This window comes from Dasypus novemcinctus, chromosome 26 (assembly GCF_030445035.2).
Source record: "Dasypus novemcinctus isolate mDasNov1 chromosome 26, mDasNov1.1.hap2, whole genome shotgun sequence".
NCBI classification, from domain to species: Eukaryota; Metazoa; Chordata; class Mammalia; order Cingulata; family Dasypodidae; genus Dasypus; species Dasypus novemcinctus.
The window spans coordinates 30475435-30499600 of NC_080698.1; the positions used below are offsets into that span (position 1 = coordinate 30475435).

Below are 24166 nucleotides of genomic sequence, written 5' to 3' on the forward strand. Positions count from 1 at the left end.
AAACACTTAAGAATTCTCAACCCATCTCACTCTATGGGATTTTGATGGTTATAAGCAGAATTCATTCAACATTCATTTATTCAACAAATTTGAATGCCCAGACTTCTGCATGTAGACATTCCTTTTGTCCCTGCCTACGGACTAGCTCAGTGATTCTCAAACATGAGGGCTAAGAATTCTTCACCAGGGCTGTACACAACAAGTAAAGTGTATGGGATTTTTCAGGGCGTAACGCTGACTGTATATGATTCTCCTTTACACACTAATTCAGAGCCAAATCCCTGGGTGCTACCCATTGTACCAGCCTCACAGGTTTTGTCCTAACATTGTTAAAAGGTAGACATGATGCTTGGTACTTATTGTTTGATAAATATCAACCCTTACCCTCTATTAAGTTACTAAGCATATAAAAAAAATATTTGAAGATAGGTTTTGCCCGACATATTTGCTCATTTTCATTTTGCATTCCCCCAAGCAGGTTAAACTCCATGTCTTTCTCTTCCACTAAATTTGCATTTCAATAACTATAGCCCCAAAACACGTTAAGGGCACTGTTCACATTCTGCACAGCTCACTGGTGAAAGCAAAGACACTGCTGATGTTTGAGAAGAGAGCAATTATGCCGAGCCAATCGATAAAATGAACTGTAAAGATTAATCCCCCATAATCCATCTTTTTCCTATAGAAGACTTCATTTAGAGATTTCTTAACTCCTTCCCCCAGTGCCTCGATCATCTTCTCATATGACAAAGCCAAAATACCAGACACTAAAAAGTGCTGTCAACCAGAACCAAATGTTCTTTCTGGAAAGATTTACATTTACCATGTGTTTAGGTTGAGAGGTAAAGGGACGCCAACAAAGATACCACGTGCCAGACACTGTGCTTGACAAGGTACCAGGTGATCAGTGGTACCAACTCTCTTTTACAGACGGACACTCAGAAGCTGTGAGAGGTTAAATGGTTTGCCCAAGGCCCCCCCACACACACACACACACAGAAAGAGACAGAACTGGAAGCTAGAGGCTCAGGGGGAGATCCTCTAACACAGAGTGCATCTCGGGCTTAGCAAAAGCCCCAAAACTAATCATTTCCTCAAAGCAGCTGCAAGTCTTCCATGTTTGGGCCACCACCAGCCACTGTGTGGCATGTAAGAGAACCAATAAACAGGGGAGGGGTCAAAACACCTGTTCACCCGTAATCCTGGTGGGGCGTAGGGGGCCAAAACTGCTTCATTTCTGTCAGGGTCTAAAACCAACCAGGCCCTCTTTGGCTGAGTGAAGAGGTAAAACAGAAAAATCAGGCGCCACCCGCCTTCCCGGGGAGGGAGCCTGAGCGTTGGGGTGGACCCGCCGGCAGCAGGGCCGCCCGGCCCCCTGGCCAGTGCTGCCACGTTCAGTACCCCAGCGCTGGATGTCTGCCCCCGCGCTGGGAAATCATTTCAGTTCTCCACACCTCACCTCCGAGGCCTCCGCGCCCCTCCTCTAAGCCCCCTCGGATCAATGTTTCATCTGCTACGTCCGAGCGAATCACTGATCCTTCTCCTTCGTCCTTTGGGTTCAGGCTCACAGAATATTTCCCGCGCCTTTATCCTATTTTTCTCCTGACTCCCTCCACCATTTGTTGGGGGCAGTCATACCGTTATTTTCCCATTATCTGTTTTTTGCTTCTCAGGACATCGAAGGGAAACCCACTCTTAAAGGGTGTTGGAGCCCATTTTCCTCTGTTACACCTGTCAGGGCCCCTTTAATCATTAAATGTTAGGAAAGGCCTGAAAACCCAACTCCCTCTTCCACTTTTACCAGTCCCGTTTAATCTGAGCCTTTTTGTTTGCTTGCAGAGCACTACATCAAAAGAAAGATGGGGGGGGGGGGATTGTCCATGATTAAAAGACTCCCGCAGCTCAAGGACACAACCAAAATGTTAGCTGCTTGACTTAACTACTGGCCACTAATTAAATGCAAAACAGTCACATTAATGCAAAATAGGATGAGCAACACTGTATTGGGTTTTTGGTTTTTTCCTGCAAAATGAACACCCCCAGTTTCCTCCCACACACACACACACCCCGCCGCGTTTTCCAAAGGTTTGGGACCAGATGAGCACGCAGGCAGCGCGCGTTCATCAACTCTTCCTCATCTGTGTGTGCCGCTGCATTCAAAGAGAATTAATAATGGTTTTAGCCGAAAACCAGGAGAACCGAGGTACTGCTGGCTCCTGCTTGAGTGCTCCCAGATTCGAGACTATTCTTTTTAGCTCCCAAGACATCAAGCTCAGTTTTCCTCCTACTAGAGCCCGAGGATGGGAAAGGACTAAGAATACCCTCTTTGGGGTTTCAGAAACCACCAAACACCACAAGTGTACAGAAAAGGCTCCGGTTCTCTGGTATTTTCTTCCAGGGGGATGTTACCCCTTGTGGGGCTCACTGTGGAGGCTCAAGCTGCTCCACCAGGGGCCTGAAGGCAGGTGGCTGTTGGCAGAGGAGTGCTTTACGGCCAAAGGTAACCCTGTCCCCAGATATTTCCCCAGTCCAGTTATTCTATTAGACAGCCACTCTGGGGCCATTAAAGAACGGCCCCTCCTACAGGAGTTAACGTGTGGAGACTCAGCTGCTCAGCCATCCATTTAACTGGCCTTAATAACACGCATTTTGAATAACAACCAAAATAAAGAATAATAAATACAGTGGCTGCTTATAGCTAACGAGAACATCCTGTGGGTCCAGCACCGATGTTCTGTGTTTCGCATGCATTTCCCCTATAGAACAGCTGCCTATTATCTTCTCCATCTTACAGACAAGCCGACCTTAAAGGGCGTCCACTACTGACCCGAGGGTGCACAGGTGGCTAGGATTGAGGCCAAGGTTTAAACCTAGGCGACTGACTCCACAGCCCCATTTCTTAACAAACACCCAGGCCTCCCTCCCTTCCTCACCTGGTGGCAGGCTGAGCTGCAAAATAAAGCTGGTAGCCCGGGAAGTCTAAACAGAAAGGAGGGCTCAGGGAAGGCAGCAGCACCAGTGGGAAGCCTGGGCGAGCCAGGCAGGGAAGGGCACAAGGCTTGTTTTATTTTGGCCTGTGTTTAAGAGCAGAGGTTTGGGAGGCAGGCTGCCTGGGTTCAAATTCCAGCTCAAATTGGGAGTGGCTGGCATCCAATTTATGGTACTGTGCCCCACCATGTACTCTCCCCACAGTCCTACAGAATGGTGACCACTTGGAGAAAACATTATCAATCTAATAAATGTTTGAATGATAGATATTCATGGTTAGAGAGACCGAGAAAGAGATGGAAAGACAGAAAGAGGTAGAAAGAAATAAAGGGATCCAAGCATTATAATGTATTATAATGTCATAATACACAATGTAATACTAGCTGTGTGACACTGGGTAAGATATTTTATCTTTCTGTTCCTCAGTTTTTTCATCTCTAAAAAGGGAATAATAATCATACCCACTCCAATATTAACATAGCTAAAGCACTGAGAATAGTGCTTAGCACATGATAAGTACTACCTTATTTAACCATCCTGGCTCAAACACTTGGTCTTTAAAGCACCAGGATATGCAAGAAAAACTAGAGCTCGTGTTTGTGTGAAAACACATGTAAGAATGTTCATAGCTTTGTGCATAGTAACCAAAACTTAGAAGCAACTGAAATGTTCATCAGCACTAGAGTGGGTAAATAAACTATGATCTACTCTTATTATACAGCCATGGAAAAAAACGGAATATTATACAGCCATGAAAAAAGAACTGCTACATGCAACAGCTGAGCATAACATAAGGGTGGGAGAAAAAAAAGCAGAAAGGAAAAAATACATACTATATTTTTCCATTTATATGAAACTGTAGAAGAGGAAAAATTAAGCTCTGTTGGTAGAGGCAGAATAGTGGTGACCAGAGAGGAATGAATACTGACTAGAAGGGAGTATAGGGGACATTTCTGGGTGCTAGAAATTCTGCATCCTAAGTCTTGGCTTTGTGGGTATGTACATACATAAAAATTCGCTAAGCTCTAAGGGTTACAATTAGGCCCTTTTACTGCAAGTTACACTGTAATCTTTAAAAATTAACAAAAGGCACTGAGTTAGTATGGTATGTGATATCATTTTATATGCAAAGTTAAATAATTTTTACATTTTTAGTTAATAGTTTTAAAGATCATTTAAGTAGTGATGCATTTAACTGTATTTAATTAATCCAGAACACAAACATTAATTCACAGATATTACTGTTTAAGATGAAACAAATATGACCATTTCAATAAAATCATGGTATAAATAATGTGGTAAAAAATAATAATAATTTTTTTTTAAAAAACCCATGAAGGCTATGCACAGATGACTGAAATTTGGAAATCACTAGCCTATGAGGAAGCACAATCCTTCACTGTGGCAGGTAGGAAAACAGGCTTTTATTATAGTTCAAGATGGACAAATCACACCCTGGACAAAATCCATCCCACTACCTGTTTTTTCTAAAGAGTGTAAGCTAAGAATGGTTTTTTTACATTTTTTAAGGGTTGAAAAAATTTTTAAAGAATAGCATTTCATGACTCATGAAAACTATATGAAATTCACATTTCAGTGTCCATAAATACAGTTTGATTGGGACATAGCCATGCTCATTCATTTACATATCATCTCTGGCTTCTTACATGTTACAATGGCAGAGTTGAGTACTTGCAACAGAGACTGTATAGCTACAAAGCCCAAAATATTTACTATCTGGTCCTTTACAGAATAAGTTGCCACCCCTGCTCTAGCAGATAATTTCCATCTTTGCCACTGATCCTGTACCATAAAGCCACCTCAGTGCTCTATTCCTTTCTAACTGAGAGGCTTTTCTCAAATACCCACCTATTCTCAAATACTCCTTAGAGATCTAAGTTCCAAATTCCAGCTTTATAAACCCTATAATATGTGTCTAAGCTCTCAGTTCTCCAGATAAGTTCTGAATCAACAGCAGCTAAAGTGCTATCACAACAGCCTTGCTACAAAAGACAATGCAATCACAAAAGTTGGCAAGCAAACATTATGCCTATACTGCATTGTAAAATTATCCATTTCTTCTGGAATGGATGTGCCCTCTAATGTGCCCTCTAATGTGCCCTCAGGTTAGTTCCTGTTTAAAAACCAACCATCTGTAGAAGTCTCTTCTATGTTTTCAAACCATTTGTATTTCTTTAAAGAACAAACATTTAGGGCAGTTGTTGGAAATATATCCAAAGAAATGGTCGAAAAGAAAGCTTAACTGTCAAAGAGGTGATGGAAGATGAATGTTCCTGCCTCTGAACTTCTCATAAGAAACCACATAGATTTCTTCCACATGGAATACCCTTCTTCCCATCTCCACTATAGCTAAATTTCCCTTCTCAGGCTGAAAATTCAGTGAGTAAAGAAATCCATATTCGCATCAAGAATCGTGCAAGGAAGCAGATGTGGCTCAAGTGAATGAGTTCTTGCCTACCACATAGGAGGTCCCAGGTTCAATTCCTGGTGCCTCCTGGAGAAGATGAGCAAGACAGCAAGCTGGTGCAACAGGCAGGCACAGCAAGCTGATGCAACAAAATGACACAAGGAGACACAAAAAGGAAAGATAGAGACACAACAAAGCAGGGAGCTGAGGTGGTTCAAGCAATTGAGCACCTCTCTCCCACACAGGAGGTCCCAGGTTCAGTTCCCGGTGCCTTCTAAAGAGAAGACAAGCAGACACAGAGAGCACATAACAAATGGACAAAGAGAGAGCAAACAGCAAGAACAAAACAACAAGGGGGGGGGGGTCAGGAATAAATAAATAAATCTTTAAAATAAAAAAAGAATTGTACAGCCACACTGTCTTGTACAAAACAAGGCACTCACTCAAGAAATACATGGAGGAAGGAATTTATAAGAGAAATTTCTATCCCCATTCAATAAATATTAAACTGACCAATATATACTGAATTTACCTGCTCATCTCCTTAGATTTCAAGTGACTATTTCTCTATCTGCAAAAGCATAACTATTTTTGACAGACAAGTTTAAAACCTACCACGCTGAATGTGTACTTTTGGAAATAGGGTAAACACCTTGCAATTCTGAAAAATTCTTTCTTGTGGAATGCTGTTTAAGAAAAGCTTTGAGGTTCTTAAGGGCTCCATCTAATGTTAATCGTTTATGAAATACTGTAGTTCAGAGCTCAGCAATTGTAGTCATTTCGGGCAGTAAATATACATTTCCTGTCAAAACCCATCAAACGGTAGGATTTCAATTTGTTTGAGAATGAAGTGTAACTAACTTCAATATAGGCAATTTGGAGAATTCCCTGATGGTTTTTAATAGCCCTGACAGTTTACTTCACTTCTTGCCCCCAAATCACTGAGTGTTTCCATTTGACTCTCCCCAAAAATGGCTCTCAGTATCTGTATAGTGTCCATCCTTCCAATTCCAAATCTGTTGAACAGTTTGCCTTCCCATCACTTAGGGCTAACAAAACTAAAGCTAGGCGGCAGACTTGGCCCAGTGGTTAGGCGTCCGTCTACCACATGGGAGGTCCGCGGTTCAAACCCCGGGCCTCCTTGACCCCTGTGCAGCTGGCCCATGCGCAGTGCTGATGCGCACAAGGAGTGCCCTGCCACGCAGGGGTGTCCCCCGTGTAGGGGAGCCCCGCGCACAAGGAGTGTGCCCCGTAAGGAGAGCCGCCCAGCGCGAAAGAAAGTGCAGCCTGCCCAGGAATGGTGCTGCACACAGAGAGCTGACACAGCAAGATGACGCAGCAAAAAGAGACACAGATTCCCATGCCACTGACAACAAAGAAGCGGACAAAGAAGACGCAGCAAATAGACACAGAGAACAAGACAACAGGGTTGGGCGGGAGGGGAGAGAAATAAATGAATCTTTAAAAAAAAAAACTAAAGCTATGTCTACACATAACTTGAAAGAGCATTCTTTCAAGAATTCTTACAGATTATAAATCCTTCTACTGAATTATTAACTTATTACTTATTAAAGGTAGGATCCCAGCTGCATTTGTCACTGCATAACAACTAGCATTTTATTCTGCCACATATAACAATAACCTACAAAATAAAGACTTTAACACAAAATAGTTCATTCTCTCAAAAAAAATAACTCCAGAGGCAGGCAGACCAAGGCTAGTAATCTGGCTCCACAGAATCATCAGAGCTTCAGGCTGCTTCAGCTTTCTGCTCTGCCTTCTTCCCATCTGCCTTTTATCCTCAAGGTCACCTCACAGTCCAAGATGGCTGTTAGAGCCCCAACTATTACATCACCTTCCATGCCTTGGAAGGAGGAAGATCAAAAAGGGGCCTTACCCTTGGTTTTAAGAAGACTCACCAGAAATACTACCTGACATTTCTATATTTATCTCTCGTGGCCATGCTAGTTCTGATTCTATGCAGCATGGCCTGGCCAGAAATCAGGGTTCCATTACCAAGGAAGTGGAAAAGACAAATATTGTGTAGACAAGTAGCGTCTCTTACAATGCTATATTGTATATATCCATTGTAGTATGATTATTAAGTAAATGAAAGAAATGTAGGTTTTCAAACTCAGTGTCTTTCATCACCTCAGGGACGACCCAGAAGATTCTACTCCAACATCCTAGAAGTCAACATTCATAGATGTATTTCTTCTCAGATTGGACATGGTGATGTCAGTATTTCATGCCTCCTCATCACATTAACATAGTAACGGATTTCAGATATCAACAGTACCTCAGTTGCACTAATAGACTACAAGACTGTGGGATTTTTGAGCTTTGAGTTTTCAGGCTTTGTTTACTATAAAATTTAATTTAAAAAACCATGGATATTTCTATCTCATTTAAGCCGAAGAGCAGAATTAGAACTCACCATCCCACTGTGCCAATGTGGAAAAGACTGAAAGCTTAGAGACAGAAGCTCATTCACCTAGGATCAGATGAGAAAGTAGAAGCCCAGGCTCTGAACTCAACACTGCTGGGTTTTCACTCTGATGCCCGGCCTTGAGGAAAGTCAGTACAAGTAGACAAAGGCAATGTGGCTTCTGGCACATGATCAGGAACACAGACACGGAGCTATGATTTTCAAAGAATTTTCTATGGGAAATTCCCACCAATAGTTTATAGGAGGCCAGATCACTGTATCTGTGAGCAGGTAAGGGATGTACTTACTCAAGGGCTCATGACTTGAAGAAGATAAAGGCACTGAATGCAGCTCTTCTCATAAAGAGTAACATTTCAAACTTAGAGGATAAAAAGGAGTCAGCCAAGAAAAAGATAGGGGGAAAAAATGGGGAAGCACATTCCAGGGAAAGGAACATCAAGTCCAGAGTCACTAAAGAAGAAATGAGTTTGGGTGCATTCTAGGAAATGAGAGATGGCCCATGTGTTTGCCGTGGAGTAAATGAGGGAGCAGATGACACTGGAAAGAGAACCAGGACACTGGCAATAGTCACCTTTTGACCCTACTTCTAATCTGACTTCTGCTTTTCCTATAACCAAAGTGATTTTCAACATGGGAATCTTATTCTATTTTCTGTCTCCACTATACCCCCTCAAACTACTTCTAAAAAAGTCTTGAAAGAAAGAAAAGGTATTGTTTTCATTGCAAGGCATAACTAATTGAAATCTGTACTAAATTCCATTTGCTTAAAAAGAAGGTTTTCCACACCTTTTTTAATACAATTTTTAAATTAAACTCAACTATACATTTTAAAACTAAGATGTACATATAAATATAAAAGGTCCTATTCCTTATATACCAAGACACACATATACATACACACCAAAAGATCCCTCTGCAAAAAAGGGAATTCCAAACCCGTACCGTAGTATCCATACCTAGTAGGCCCTCAATTTCACAGACTTCTCTATATCATCAAAGGTCCACTGCTTCAATCAGTTAGGGAGGGGAAAATTTTTTTTTCAAATATCTTGGCATCCATCAAACTGCATTTTTCAAGGGCAAGAAAACTACAGAGCCCACAGAGCTGTCTGAGGTGCTTAAGGTTAATGGCTGCATTTACATAGCCATCAATTCACTTTACAAAGAACTGCCTCAGTGGGTCAGGCAGCCCCTGGCACAGGAGAACAGACTGGAGGCTCCAACCAGGGAGGGGAATGCCTGGTAAAGCATAACGACACTGTCTAGCTCTCATTCATTTATCTATGTCTCTATTTTCAGTCTTGGCCAACTTATGGAACAAAATAGACTATACCTCCATCTCTCCTAGACTCACTAGGTATGACAGTATGTACTTTAGACAGGCACTGGCCAATATGGTAGATGCCACACACATGTGGCTACTGCAATTCAATTCAAAGTTAAATGAACTAAAATTAAATTTATTATTCAGTTGCTTATCTCGGCAGCCACATTTCAAGTGCTCAGTTGGCTTAGTGGACCTCAAAATGGACTACTATAGAGGATAGCATGGATCTTAGAACAATTCCATTCTATTGGCCAGCGGTGCCTTGTAAGATTGTTTTCTATAATGTCCAGAGCCTGGCCAGTTCTGGAGTTTATATATCTATTAAGTCCAATATAAAACAACAATGAGGGAAGTGGACATAGCTCAACTGATAGAGCATCCACCTACCATATGGAGGGTACGGGGTTCAATACCCAGGGCCTCCTGAACCGTGTGGTAAGCTGGCCCACATGCAGTGCTGCCACGCACAAGGAGTGCCGTGCCACGCAGGGGCACCCCCTGTGTAGGGGTGCCCCACACGCAAGGAGTGCCCCCCACAAGGAGAGCTGCCCAGTGCGAATAAATCACAGCCAGCCTAGGAGTGGCACTGCACACATGGAGAGCTGATACAGCAAGATGACACAACAAAAAAGAGATGCAGGTTCCCAGTGCCACCTGACAATGCAAGCAGACGCAGAAGAACACAGCGAATGGACACAGAGTGCAGACAATGAGGGGAAAGGGAAGAGAAATAAATAAATCTTTAAATATAAAAAATAAAATAACAATGAAAGAGACCTTCTGCAGCATCCCCCTCCTTTTTTTCTGGATCCATTCCCGAGCAACCCAATGTTCTAAAACACATCTTCTGACCTGGCAATTCTACATCTATCCTAGAAAGCCACGTGGACACAGGTAGACAGGCAATTAAGAGAACGCTTTAAACAGGAAACACCATATCTCAGTGTCAGCTATGACTGAGCTCAAGAATGGTCTTTAATTAGCTCTGTAACAGAAAAAAACTGAACATGAATGCCCACCTGCAGGGATGCCGCTAAATAAAATGTAATAGTGGAATACTGCATAGCAGTTAAAAATGGACTAGAGCTATGTAGGTTTCAGCAAGGTCTCTCAAAGACAATGTCAAGTGAAAAATGCAAACAGCAGAATCAGGTGGATCATATAATTTCACCATTTAAATGAAAAAATTCACGTAAAATATTATATATGTAGTGAACATAAATATACACATTTATCAAATATTTTAAATATGCGCAGAAGGACATAAGCCAAACTAATATACTACTTGGGGAGGGATCGAAAGAAATGGGTTAGAGTAATAGTTACAAGTGATTTTCACTTTTTAACTTACTCTGACTTTTCTTTTTGGAGCATAGCCATCTCCACACACCATGCTTCATAGTAAATCAAATGGTATGGTTTTTAAAAGTGGATATTGGTGTTTCTTTAAAGGGGAGGGGGACAATTTTCTTGTTTGGATGCTTCTGCTCTTTAGCCTTCCATGGACGCTATCTTCTGTTGAAGCCTCATCCACCACTTCACTTTGAAGGCTCATCTTTCAACCATTCAGAGTTGAGTGCTAGAGAGGGACAAGGGGCAGAAGGGCAGGCAGCAGGGGAGCCAAACTGTAGCATCTTGACAGTGTGCAGAGATGACCAAAGTGAAAATTTGCCAAAGGGACAACAGTGACTGATGGTGCACAAAGAAATGTTAGCACAAACCTAGCTGCACGCAACACGCGCAAGCCTACAAGAGGGGACCACGGTTCCATAAACAGGCTATGTGATTAAAACACAGCTCTGGAGACAGAGGAAGGTTAAACGACTCTGACCTGGCCCATTGCCAATTCTAACCTTCCTGAAACACCCACACATTTCTATAATTCAAAGTATCTCTTAAAAAATCTCACAACCCCAATTTTTAAATGCGTAAAGAAGCTCTTACATTTGTTTGTTTTCTTGTTCAGGAGAGACTTGAGTTTGCAAACTCCCATTTTTTGAATAGAATAACAAAAAGTAAAATCCACTGAAAGCTTTTCATTTTGGCAAATATGGAAGATAATTTATTTCTCCAAGTGCCAGGAGAAAGCAACAAGCCTGGCATCTGTGCATTAACTTTCCATACCCTCTCAAGTCCTATAACTCTGGATAAATCTTCAGTTACTCCCAAAATTAATGAAACCTTAAATCCACATTAGCTTTTAACATCTGCTGAGTCTTAATTATACAGGAACAAAAGCAAAATTCCTGTACGTCACCTGCCAATTAGATTATCATCTATATCAGACACAAAAATATATGGAAATAGAAATCACTTTTTTCCCAGGTCAGTACAGACATAAACCAAATAACAAATGTAGGCAATACACTGGTTATGTGCTACCCACAGCAAAACTGCCTCCTAACATTCATTTCTTCAACTATACACCTCTTATTTTTAAAGTCCTCAACTACAGGAAATGCACCTTTTGCTCTAAAACCGGGGTTTTGAACAAGGGGTCCATGAGCTTGAATTGAAATTTTTAAAAAATTCTTGTGGGGATGTGTTGGTGCAGGTGTGATATATTTATTAAATAATGAACAGTATCATGTGGACTTAGTAAGGGGTCCATGGTTTTCACCTGACGGGCAAAGGGGTCCGTGGAACAAGAAAGGTTAAGAGCCGCCCTTACTCCAAAAGAAACTCAGGGACATTGTCAAATCACTTTTGCCTATATAACACTGATCCAACTAACATCTAATTTGTACTTGGGGTGGAGTAACTTAAGTCAATCTTCAGAATTATACTATTTAGACAAACTTATCAATGTATTGCAAAATAAAAATCCCAACCTACTCAAAACAATCTTGTTTTATGAAAATCTCCATATTAAAATGTAGACTCTCTGAAACATGAACTGTCTAAAAAGTAACGCAGTGTGGTGTTGGCAGCATCGCCACGCTGTGGGAGCTTGTTAGAAATGCACATTCTCAGGCTTCACCCTCCACCTAAGGAATGAAAAACTGGGGGTGAGGCCTGGGAGTCTGAGTTTTAACAAGCCCTCCAGGTGATTCTCATGCACTGGTCTAAATGATAATACTAAGGAAGGCAATAAGACTGGAGTTTAGGGTCAAGGATTGCAAACAAGACTGATAACATGCCACAGAGAGGGGAAAAAAATCCAACGAATTTACAGAGGACAAAAAATTTGGAATCAGCATAAACCCTGTATTCATCTCCACTCATTATCCACTTCTAAATAAATGAAGGCTCTGAAAGTCGTATGTGGATGTAGTCAAATGCTTGTAAGTTCACGTCTATTTATGCTATGGTTCAGAAATATTTGCACATCAAACCAGAATCTAAGTTTACACTTGGGATCCTGAGTCTTTTGTAAATGTGAAGAGTAAATTCTGAATCAAAATGTATTGAAGAAACAGAGTTTTCTAGGAGACTTGCCAGTCCTGTTTCTCAGGGTGACCTTAACTTTCAGACTTGAGGAATATTTTCTTTTCCTGATTAATATTTCCATAGGATATTGGTATACTTTGTTAGTATATGTATCAGGACTAGCTGATACAGGCTTTGTGGCTTTTCCTCTGCTCTGAGGAACAGCTTGCTGCCACATGATTGTAAAGGGCTTACTAATACTAACACGTGGAGGGCAGTGTCAAGGGCAGAGTTTTGGGTGCTCTCTGCTTCCGGAAGCCTCCATGAGGCCCAGGTGCACAGGTGCTAAACACTGCCTCTTCCTTTTTAGTAACAAAGAAACCTTGCAAATGAACTACACACATCTGACTTAGGATGTCAGGACCCTCCTAGATACAGGCTTATTTCTGGGCCTTTAGAATCAAATTAGAACACCCCATCAAACACCTATTTGAGCAACCGTTAATTTCAAGTGTATTTAAATGTCTTCACATCTTGCTTTTTGCTCATCACATCAAGCAGCGCAGCTTCCACTGTGTAATCACAATAATGAATAAACATGGAGTGCTTATAAAGAACCCAGGCACCACAAAACTGATCAATTGTTAATTCTATAAAGTGGCAAAACGTGCCTTCCTTTGCAAGAACTCCATCAAGCTGCGTTTTGGGTGGGAAGGATGCCCACGTCCTCTACCCACTGTCCCTGGAAGGAAAAGACGCAATCACTCAGAGCCAGCCTAAGTCTTATCTTGATCTTGATTATTTCCTTGCACTGTCTCAAGCCACCACTCCCCCCACGGGCAATGACAAGCAAAAATTGTCATGGCATTTTAAACACCATAGGCTGCACGGTTATTAAGTGCCAGAGGGTTGGAGGCAACGCTAATATCAACAGCCAAAATAGCCACAGGGTATATTTATTTTCCTCTTATTATTTTGACAAAATACCAATTTCACAATGGGCACTTGACCCACAGGAACTCCAGATCTCAATCAAATTCCTTTATGTGGCAGGTGGAGGACTTTGAGAGCTTCTTGAGATAAACATGTTTCTATTTAACCTTTATCCTCCACTGTGCTGGGCCGTACACATGAGGAGCTTGGTCAACCTTTCTTGAATTGGAAAAAATGAATGATACCACTAAGAGCTGAGGCTCTGGACCACACTGCTTGGGTTCGAATCGTGGCTCTGCCACAAACTACCAATGTGGCTTAGTGTCTGTGTGCCTCACTTTCCTCATGGACAAAAGGGTGTCTACCTTATGGGACTTTGGCAAGGAGTAAATGAAAATGCATAAATATGCTTAGTGCAGTACCTGATGATCTTCTTATTCAAACAACTGAGAGCTACTGTGTCAACTACAATATTTTGAAAACTCAGGAGGACAAATATTAGCAACCATCCCCTAATATTAAAAGGGCAAGTACCCACAGAAAACTATAACAGAAATAATGGCTACCTCAGGTCCAATTCCATTTAAATGTCGCCTTACTCCCCAGTCCATCTTCATTTGGGTACGGCTTGGCCTTATGAGAATGTTTAAGTGTTAACCGGTGAGTTTCCTAAGTCTCCTCATCTGCTCCTCCGGTCCTAGGCTGTGAGGGATGGAAATTCGGCACAGGAGGAGGGAGAGACTGGCACCAAGGGACAGACGCACATACACCCTCCAGCTGTGCTTACTGGAGCTCCGTGCTCCCAAGCTAAGAAGGCATGAGTTTTATCCTGGGAGGACCAGGCCCATGGTAACCAAGTCTACGTCTCTTTTGATTTGTGTCATGGATGCGTGTGTGTGTGTGTGTTGAGAAGGAATTAATCCAAAAAAATATAGATGAAGAAAGCTGTGTGTCTCCAGTGTGAAGCCGGGTTGCATAATCAGTTCTGAAAGCAGAGAAAAGGTAACAGATGTTTACATTACAATCTGGCTGCTTCTGGAAGCAGTTGCCAAATGATTTAAATAGCAACGAAGATTACAGCCCCTCTGATTTGTGCTTCTACAGATGCAGGCACAGAAGAACTTCCCCAGTAAGTTTTTCTTTGGATGGTTTCAATAGAATTCTCAACTGTACAAAATGCTTATAGCTTTCGAGCTACTTAAAATCTTCAACTGGGCATCATTAAAATAAAAGGTAGAACATAAGTTCTTAATTTTAATACTGATATAATGAAACTGGCTTCCAAGGAACACCTTAAGAAACTTGAAATCCCTTTTAGTTTTGGGTGTTTAATGACACTACTAGTAAGGTGAAGCTTTTTTTTAGGGAAATTGTGAGTTTATAAAACCACCACACATGAAATACAGGATTCCTGCACACCTCTCCACCACCACCACCTTGCACTGGTGTTTAAATGGAGTAACATGCAGTCATAAAAAAGGATGGCATCGAGCTCTCTTCACTGTATCTTCCTTCCCAGAATGGCTCCAGAGCATTTCTGACTCTCTCGTGAATACACAAAAACGGTCACCATTTAAAAAAAAAAAAAACAAAACCATAAACAGTCACCACAGCATAGGAGGCGCTCCCTAATTAAGGGGATGCTGGCTGACCACATGGATGCCAACTGACCGCAAAGATGCCAGATGACCAGGTGGATGACCACATAGATGTCAGCTGATGTGTGGATGCCAGCTGACCACATGGGTGTCAGCCAACCATGTGGGTGTCTATGCGGATGCCGGTGGATCACGTGGATAACTGCATGGATGTCAGCTGACATGTGGATGCCGGTGGATCACGTGGATAACTGCATGGATGTCAGCTGACATGTGGATGCCGGTGGATCACGTGGATAACTGCATGGATGTCAGCTGACATGTGGATGCCGGTGGATCACGTGGATAACTGCATGGATGTCAGCTGACATGTGGATGCCGGTGGATCACGTGGATAACTGCATGGATGTGAGCTGACATGTGGATACCAGTGGATCACGTGGATAACTGCATGGATGTCAGCTGACATGTGGATGCCAGTGGATCACGTGGATAACTGCATGGATGTGAGCTGACATGTGGATGCCGGTGGATCACGTGGATAACTGCATGGATGTGAGCTGACATGTGGATGCCGGTGGATCACGTGGATAACTGCATGGATGTGAGCTGACATGTGGATACCAGTGGATCACGTGGATAACTGCATGGATGTCAGCTGACATGTGGATGCCAGTGGATCACGTGGATAACTGCATGGATGTGAGCTGACATGTGGATACCAGTGGATCACATGGATAACTGCATGGATGTCAGCTGACATGTGGATGCCAGCTGACCTCGTGGGTGTCTGTGTGATGCTGGCTGACCACGTGGACACTAGCCTCCTTCCCTAGGCATGGGATCACAGAAGGCTCCCCACAAAGCACTGCCTAGTACACAAAGCAAGGTGCAGACTGTGGGACATCCGACCCCATTTATCTAAAATGATTAGGTCTAAATGTTTATATGTGAATAAAAGCAGGAGGAGGGAATTGGAACTATATTTACCAAAATATGAAAAGGAATTGTCTCTGGATGGCAGAATTGGGTGAATTTTTTTACTTTCCTCTTACACTGTTCCATAGTGTTTGAATTTTCTACCCTAAGCATGTATTATCTTTATAAATTAAAAAAAAAAAAAAGGAAAGAAGGAAGGAAGGGAATATTCAAAACAGCAGTTTGATAAGAATTTTGCCCTTTACATAAGAGACTTGGGTTCCCTGCCAGAAATAAAGAGCTAGGGGACATTGAATAAGCCATTTCACTACTCTGGACCTAGAAACGCTGCAATACAGCAGGGTTTCTCAACCACAGCACTCATGACATTTTCAGTCCTATAATTCTTTGTGGAAGCTGACCTGTGCACTGCAGGCTATTTAGAGCCTCCCTGGCCTCTGCACACTAGATGCCAGTAGGATCCCCTGCCTTCCAGTTGTAATGACCAAAAATGTCTCCAAACATTGTCAACTGTCCCCTGGGGAGGGGGAGGAGAATCACCCCCAGCTCAGAAGCCACTGCACCAGGTGGTATCTAAGGACTTTCCTCACTGGAAATCTTGCGTGTGTGTGTGTTTGTGTGTGTGTGTGTGTGTGTGTGTGTGTGTGTCTGTGGTACCGGGGGTGGGAACTGAACCTGGGACCTCATATGTGGGAAGCCAGCGCTCAACCACTGATCTACATCAGCCCCCTGAATTGGTTATTCTGTTTTGTCTGTTGTTGGTTTGGGGTGTTTATTTTTGTTGTTGTTTTGTTGTTGTTGGGAGGCACCAGAAACCAAACCCGAGGCCTTCCATGTGGGAAGTCGGTGCTTAACCACTTGAGCCACATCCGCTCCCCATCACTGGAAATTTTTGAATATTTTTAGAAGATGTCTCTAAAGACAGAGCTGTAGGTCTAATGATTCACACCAGTCATTCACGAGGAGGGACCTATGGGGTACCAAGAATTCGTTAATATTTTCATCATTCATTAGTCAAAAGAGGATATGAAATGGATAAAATACAGGTAACAAAAACATGAATTTTCAGAGAAAACTTCAGTACATATTGCATAGATGTGTAACTCAAAGAAACCAAGCAAGTGCTCATTAAAAAACTAATAAAAATAATAATTCTAGTTGTTGACAGTCTCACTTTTAGTTAAAACAATTGCTGCATGAATGTTCAATTGCTTCCTAATTTTGGAATAAATTCATAGCACTAACAAGGCCAACATGGAGTATTGTGTATGCATTTTCACATTTTTACTGTTTTTAAAAAGCCTGTATCTTCATATCTTTCTAAAAGGGATATATTACTCTTCTTCACTGACATAAAACTACAATCTCACAAAAATGAGGCAAATTATCCTCATCTTTATCTTCTTTTTAAAAACAGCATCTTTTTATTTGCACTTTATTAACAAGAACTCTCTAATATCTGACACTACCATACTTTTGAATTAAAATTATTTATGCTCATGCTAATGACTTGCTACTATAAGATCCTGACATCTTTTGAATTAGAATGACTGGAAAAGATTCAATGTGGTTTGAGATTTATGATTGTAGGAAAATCAGTAGTTGAGCTACATAAAGAAAAGCCTCATTAACCAGAATATTTCTTTAACAACAATACTCTATGCCTGGTTCAATATCATTATTCACAACCATGCCAGAAAATAGGGTTTATTCCAAATTGTTAGTTTGGTCCTTATACCAACTAAAAGCATAAAATATGAAAGTGGTGACTATTATATAATAAATTAATATTCTGAGTTCTCTTTCACAAGTAAACCTCCAGCTATCACCTAAACCAGCTTCATCATCCTAAATCCTTGTCTTTTCAAGAGTTCAGTTTGGACCAGACTGAGGCACCCTACCCAATCCTCTTCTACCACCAGCTCCCCATTTAAAGTTCTCCTTTGCAATTAAAGGTACTGGGTCAGCTACAGGGAAGCAACTCAAGCTAGATGATGTTGTCAAACCCTTGAACAGGGTTCATACAGTATAATATTCTAACAAACTAAGCCTTTTTTTTTTTTTACATGTAAATATTTTATTTGATTAAAACAACAAATGCTGAAATTTTTCTAAAGACACATGAAAATGTTGACATTAATATAACTTGGAGAACAAACCTTTTACCCCTACTCCTTGACTCCTTGGGGGTTGGGTCCAGCACAGCAAGTTAAAAAATTCCTCATATTTGTAATCATTCCTTTGTAAAAACTAACTTATGGAGATGTCTTGCTGCAGAATCTAATCCAGTCTAAGAGGGTGATAAAAGGCTGCAATTCTAGAGTTTTCGCCTGGTATACATATAATGAGCTGGGTGGGTTTAGAAGCTTGGAAATGGCTTAACCAACAGCTGCCAGTATGGCTAAAGATAGTAATGTGACATGCCATTTCCACTGTGGATCTGGCAAACTAAGCCTTGATAATGAAAGAAGCCAATGTGGTCTTCCTGTGCATTAACTGTCTGAAGAGGGGTCCTGCCATCACCACCATCACTGCATCAAAATAGCCACTTCTGCCAGACTTTATTGGAAAGGGTATTGGACTAGGAGGAGGATCTCGGGATTCTAATCCCAGTTCTTTTTTTAAAAAAATACCTTAGTGGACTCTGGCAAAGTCAACATCTCCTACCCTTGCTCTTCTAGAAAGCTGAACTCCAACCGACTTTCCAGATTTGAAATTCTGGAAATCTGGAAGTCTTGCCTTAAACCAGAGTCTGCAATTCCATTTATGTTTAAAAATTCAGGAGCCCATTTTACAGGCTTTGTGGACAAAAATGGATTTAACTTGAATGGTGATTGTTAAAGAGGAGGTGTTACTTTTATTTTTTCAACAAATACTAAATAGTTGGAAAGGCAAAGTTCATTTTTTCTTGTGAGAAGTGGGTTGGCAGAGACCACAAACTAAGTGGGCAATGCCATAAGATGGCTTAAGTCTATGCCTATAAGACAGGCATATCCTGGTTTTTGACCTGGGCTTTTGCTAAATGACATTTTCAAAACAAATAATTATGAAATAATTATATGACTAAGACCCTTCGGTGGGCATCTTTGCCCACTCTCAATCCTCAATCTTCTTAACAAATTGGGGTAGATTACACTGTCTGATCTCCCAGTGGTGCATGATTGGCTTTAGGACTTAAAGTCATTTTACTAAGCCTGGCAGATTGATACTCAACATGTGCACAAACAAAGCAGTCCATCACCTACATGGACCATCTACTCAAGGAACAAAAAGAGCAAATGGCTAGTCCATTTACTATGAAGTCTCTATATATCTGTAAAGAAATAGTGCCCAATGAAGGTAAAACTCCCAAAGAAGAAAGCAGAGGGGGGAAATCTACTTATGCAAATTCTAAAGAGATCAATAAAACTGCAATCTGATTATTTTATTATTAAGCTAAGCTTCTTAGTATAGAAATCCCAAAACTCTCCAACTGGGCAGCTAATTGAGAGTTAGGAAGAGCCAAGACTTCCCAGTTTTCTCATTCATCAGACAATCCCTTGCTCAATCTGCTGTGACTTTTGTCAAAGCATGTTTAAATCAGATAGAGGATTGGCTGGTGATGATGTCATCCATGGGTTAATCCCCAGCCAATGCAGTTTTAAGAGCATATGCAACAACACCATTTACATAACAAAGTATTATATTAAGTGTTACAATAAAGGAGCACCGCAGATAAAAGCAGCTATTAGCGAAAGGCTACATGCCAGTGAGAAGGAGGTGAGGCACACAACAAAGTATCCTTTTTTTACTAAATGGAATTAGGTCATCAAACAATACACATCACTTAAAAGAGCAGAAAGTGAATACTGAAATTCAAGTGACCCAGAACATTCTAGTACTAGATATATGGGGAAGGCTGTCTGCAATGAAAAATAAGCAAGAATTAGGTAAAAAATATTTGTAAGTGATTTTTCTGGTATGTGGGGAAGTAGTAAAACTAAAGGCACTTAAAAATAAGTAAATTAGCAGCCACTACTTTTATGGGTAGAATAACTTTCTTACCCTTAACAGGAAAAACTGGCCAAGGCAAATCGTGACTTAAAACCTTATAATAAATTTTAAAGTATCAAAGTATAGTCAAAATGCGCCTGGAGGAAGAGCGCAAAGCCTCACAGGGCAGAACAATGAAACAGAAGAACTTAGGAAACCCTGAAATACTGCTTTCAGCTATGAGAATATTGATCAAGAAATGTCCACGCACATCAAGAAAGCTTTTTGCACAAATGAGCAATGCCAATTCACACGGTCAGTCTGGGAGGACATAAGTCATCATTAGTCATAATGATTCTGCAAATTGCTCTCACATGCCTTATTAAGACCTGTATTTCCAATCCAAAAGAACTCTTGGGCTTTCACACTGATTCATGACTACAAACTTAGCAGAAATGTTTCTCACTGTAAAACCCACAGCTAGCTGTTGAAGAATCCTTCAAGTCATGGATCTGTTCTCAAATGACTAAATCGGAACACTAATTCTATAGTAAAATGGATGCTCCTAAATTTTTTTAACGATTTTTTAAAATCCGGGCCCTGCCTGAACTACATACAGACAAAGTGCCCCCACCTCCATCCCCCTGAGCCAGTCGCCTGGAGGGGACCAAACTGGGATTCATGTGATCAGAAAGTTGTGCAGGTTTGGGAGTCGAAATCTGCGGGTAGGGGATTCGGGTTGTTGTGGACAATCCCTGTGCCAAGGATATTAGAGAAAGAATCAGCTCAAGGATCCTGATGCGTCCATCCTCAATGACTGGGCTTGCCTGTCACAGCACATCAACCTTCTTCGGCTGGAGGGACAGCCATTGAAAGGCTAAAGGAGAAGAGTTCAGGGATGCTTCGCCCAGGGGTCCTTAAATCCTAACGGGGGGAGGGGGATGGGCACAGGCAGGTTTGAGAGAGTCCATGAACCTGTGGGTATATTGCCAGGTTGAGGCTCTCAGAGGCTTCTGTGCAGCATTCAAATTTAAGTGATAGTGATTCCGGAGGCAAAACGCCCCAGAGGCACCGCATTTGGCTTGGGGCTGCTTCTCCAGGAGAAGGATCCGGCTTTCCACTTTGAGTCCTCTCCAAGAATAAGCTCCTAGCTTAGGAGAAAAATGCCCTCCCAGAAGCCGATTAGCAGGGTAAATAAAGCAAGAAAAGGGGGAAAGGGAAGAAATATAGAGACACCGGCGTGAGTGGGCAAATCCGGGACGCCTAATGCTCCAAGAGACGAAACTACAAAACCCGCTCCAATTCTCCGGTTCCGCAGGGAGCTCTGCGCTCACAGCGAGAGACGCGCCCCGGGAGCGCCCTGCGCCTTTCCAGCTAGAGCTCCGAAACCAGGGGTTTGGAGTCTCCAGGTACAGGCGAAAGGAAAGATGGGGATCGGCCTGCACACTTCCTCTGGATCCCAAAAGGATCACAAACTGAAGATCCGGGCTCGGACCCGAGGAACTAAGCCCCCAGGCCCGCTTCTCCAGTACAAGAACTCACAGCGAGTTCGCCTACCCCATCCTTCCACTCCCTCACCCCCAAGCCCCCGCCATCCAGGGGCCTCTCCGCCATCCGCGGGGCACCCCCGGGATCACTGAAGGGTAGACCCGAGTCCCAAAATTGGAAAGGGCCGCCACCGCTCCCCACCCACACATACTTCCGAGCGCCGCTTCTAACTTCGGGGTGCACGCCGACCACGGCACGGAGGGTCACCCCCGAACCCCAGAGCCCCTGAATGAGGGGGGCTGCCCCAAGCCGAGTCAACCCCGCACCAGCCCAGGGGGCAGCTGCTGCCGGGAGACAGCGCCTGGGAGCCGAGTCCGAAGCCGCCCGACCCCTTCCTCACTCCACGAGAGCCGGCAGACAAGTCCGACACACGCGCCCAGGTCGAGGCACCGACCGCCGCGCCGGAAGCCGAGACCGCTCACCTGCTCCCCAGGGCGCCCCGGGGGCGGCCCATCACCTCCGCCGCCTCCCCGAGAGAAAGAAAGTTCCCGCGACTCCCCAGATAAGAGCCTGAAGCTGCCGCGGGCGACGCAGCTGCTGCCGCGGCGGTGACTGCGGCTGGAGCTCCCGGGGTCGCTCCGCAGCCGCGCGCCCACTCGGTGCGCGCCGTCAAGGCGGCGGGCGGCGGGCGGCGCGGCGCCTGGGGCCGAGGCCGCCGCGGGGGCGGGGGGAGCCGGACCGGCCGCGCGCAGAACTGATTGGCCGGAGAGCCCGCTGCCCCCACCCCCGCCCCGCGGCCCACGTGGGCGGGCGCCCCTCCTGGCCCCGCTCCCCGGCTCCGCGGGCGCGCCCCCTACCCCGGGGCCCTGGTCCTCTCTCCCAAGCGCCTCGCAGTGGCCACGTCTACGCAGGTGCTGGGTAAGGGAGCCTTTCTAAGTACCGTGAGCTGCGTCGATCAATGCACTGCATTAAAAAAAAAAAAAAAAGTGGAATTTAGGATTTGACTCCCAGTAAAATAATCCCAAAGCGCACGATACCTTCCTCGAGGACCCAAAACTGTTTGCGCGTAGCAGGTACATAACAAATCCGGCTTCTTAGGTAACTTGCTTGTAAGGGAAAGGTGGAAAACCCCCATACATGTCAATACTTGAAAACATTTCCTTAGTTTAAAAAGTAAAAAAAAAAAAATACATAGCAAAGGCTAAACTCTCCTCTGACTTTCCCCTCCCGCCCCCATACCAAATCCTTTTCGTGCCCCCTTGCCCACAAGTGAAGTAGCATTAATCATCAATGGCACTTAAATTGTGTTCATTTTACATAGATCACCTCATTTTATGTCCACTTTACAGATGAGAAAACTGCACCTCAGAGAGATTAAATAAATTACTGAAGATTACACATATAGTCAGTGGTAACGTTTCTATTTAGAACCAGGCAGTCAGGTTGTCGAGTGTGCGTTCTTTGGTGTTCAGAGTGTGGTTCAGCAGAAGCAATCCTTGAAAACTTCTTAGATATACAGACTCTCAGGCCCCACCTAGAAATAAGATTCCTCATCTTAAAAAGCTCTCCAGGTGGTTGGTACATGATGAAGTTTGCGAAGCAAAGCTTTATGCTGCTATGCTGTTTACTGTCAGCAGTTTAGCTTAAGATCTTCTGGTCCTTTTACTCTGTGCTGACCAAAAATTACGTGTGGTTCTGCACCATTTGCATCTCAAAGCACCTTTATCCTTCTCTGACCCTACTGCGTGAATTAATGTGTGGCAGGCTGCCCACCTCTAGCATCTGGCTTCTGGCTCCAAACCTTTGCCCACATACACACTCGCCATGCTTTATTATTTTGGTTAGCCTTTAACATTTTCAGTCCTTTACTCTTTTATCAATATTGAGGTGATATGGGGGCATTTTCAGGACTTGGAGTTGTCCTGAATGATACTGCAGGGTCAGATGCAGGACATTATATATCCTGCCATAACCTACTGAATGGACTGGGAGAGAGTGTAAACTACAACGTAAACTATAATCCATGCTGTGTAGCAGTGCTCCAAAATGGATTCACCAAATACAATGAATGTACCACACTAATGAAAGAAGTTGTTGATGTGGGAGAAGTGGGGAGTGTGGGGAGTGGGGTAACACAAAATGTAACATTTTGTTTGGTTTATGTATCTTTTTTTAAAAAAGATTTTTTAAAAATTTTAATTAAAAAAAAAATTGGGGGCATTACCCAAAGACCATCATATGGCCAACTTGTCACCAGTCTAAAAAGGGTCAGTATCAGACAGGGACTTGACTCAAGGACTGCCTTGTCCTGAGAATCTATGACAGAACAGAAGAGACCCAAGCAAACCTGGACACCATTCATTCACTCACTCAGTGAAACTGAGGGCATGCCCTGTTGTCAGGCACTGGGACAGGTGCTGGGATACAAGAAGCAGACAAAACAGTCACACACACACAAAAAAAAATTCTGCTCCAATAGAGCTTTCCTTTCTGTAGGGGGAGACAGACAATAAACACAAAAAAATAAGTGAATTATAGATTATGGTAAAAGATGGTCAATGTTGCAGAGAGAAGAAAAGTGGAGAAAGTGTGATGAATACTCGAGAGTTATGGTTTGAAATTTGGTGGTCAGGCCAGTTCTCACAGAGAAAGTAGCATGTGATCAAAGACTTGAA

General features: G+C 42.9%; 1 protein-coding gene across 1 annotated transcript in view; it reads right to left on the minus strand.

Moving 5' to 3' along the window:
• TAFA4 (TAFA chemokine like family member 4) overlaps positions 1–22216 on the minus strand; it is a 186997-nt gene extending 164781 nt beyond the window's left edge. The window contains exon 1 of the mRNA XM_004483326.3: positions 21974–22216. The gene's annotated coding sequence lies outside the window, so the exon portion shown is untranslated. The remainder of the gene's footprint in view (positions 1–21973) is intronic.
• Positions 22217–24166: the final 1950 nt, after the last annotated feature.